The sequence below is a fragment of the Magnolia sinica genome, chromosome 14 (assembly GCF_029962835.1).
Source record: "Magnolia sinica isolate HGM2019 chromosome 14, MsV1, whole genome shotgun sequence".
Lineage (NCBI taxonomy): Eukaryota > Viridiplantae > Streptophyta > Magnoliopsida > Magnoliales > Magnoliaceae > Magnolia > Magnolia sinica.
In genome coordinates, this window is record NC_080586.1 from 80704607 (window position 1) to 80705049 (window position 443).

Below are 443 nucleotides of genomic sequence, written 5' to 3' on the forward strand. Positions count from 1 at the left end.
CGCATGTTATAACAAAAGCCAGCTTTTATTATCCAGTGTTCTAGATGCACCGGTTATTCAAAATACTAGATGCTTTTATTCTTCCATTAAGATGAGAACAGTGTAATCTTTTTTTTTTTTGATATCATAGAACCTGTATTAGATTTGTAGTATTTTTGAAGATTATATAGCCATATCTTTGCTTATAATAGATTTTAGCTAACACTTACATAAAATGTAAATCATTTAAATTTATTTTGCTTAGAATTAAGATTCAATTTCAAGGAACCTTTATCACTCTGAAAAGTTCAGATCTGTATTTGTCGTAATTCCACAATAAATAGAGAGCATACCGAAATAAGGAGAAAAACCACGAGATCTACTTTTGGCATGAAACATTATGCAACAAAATAAGGAGAAAGACATGAATGCCGTTTATATGGTGTACTGATGACAAATTCCCT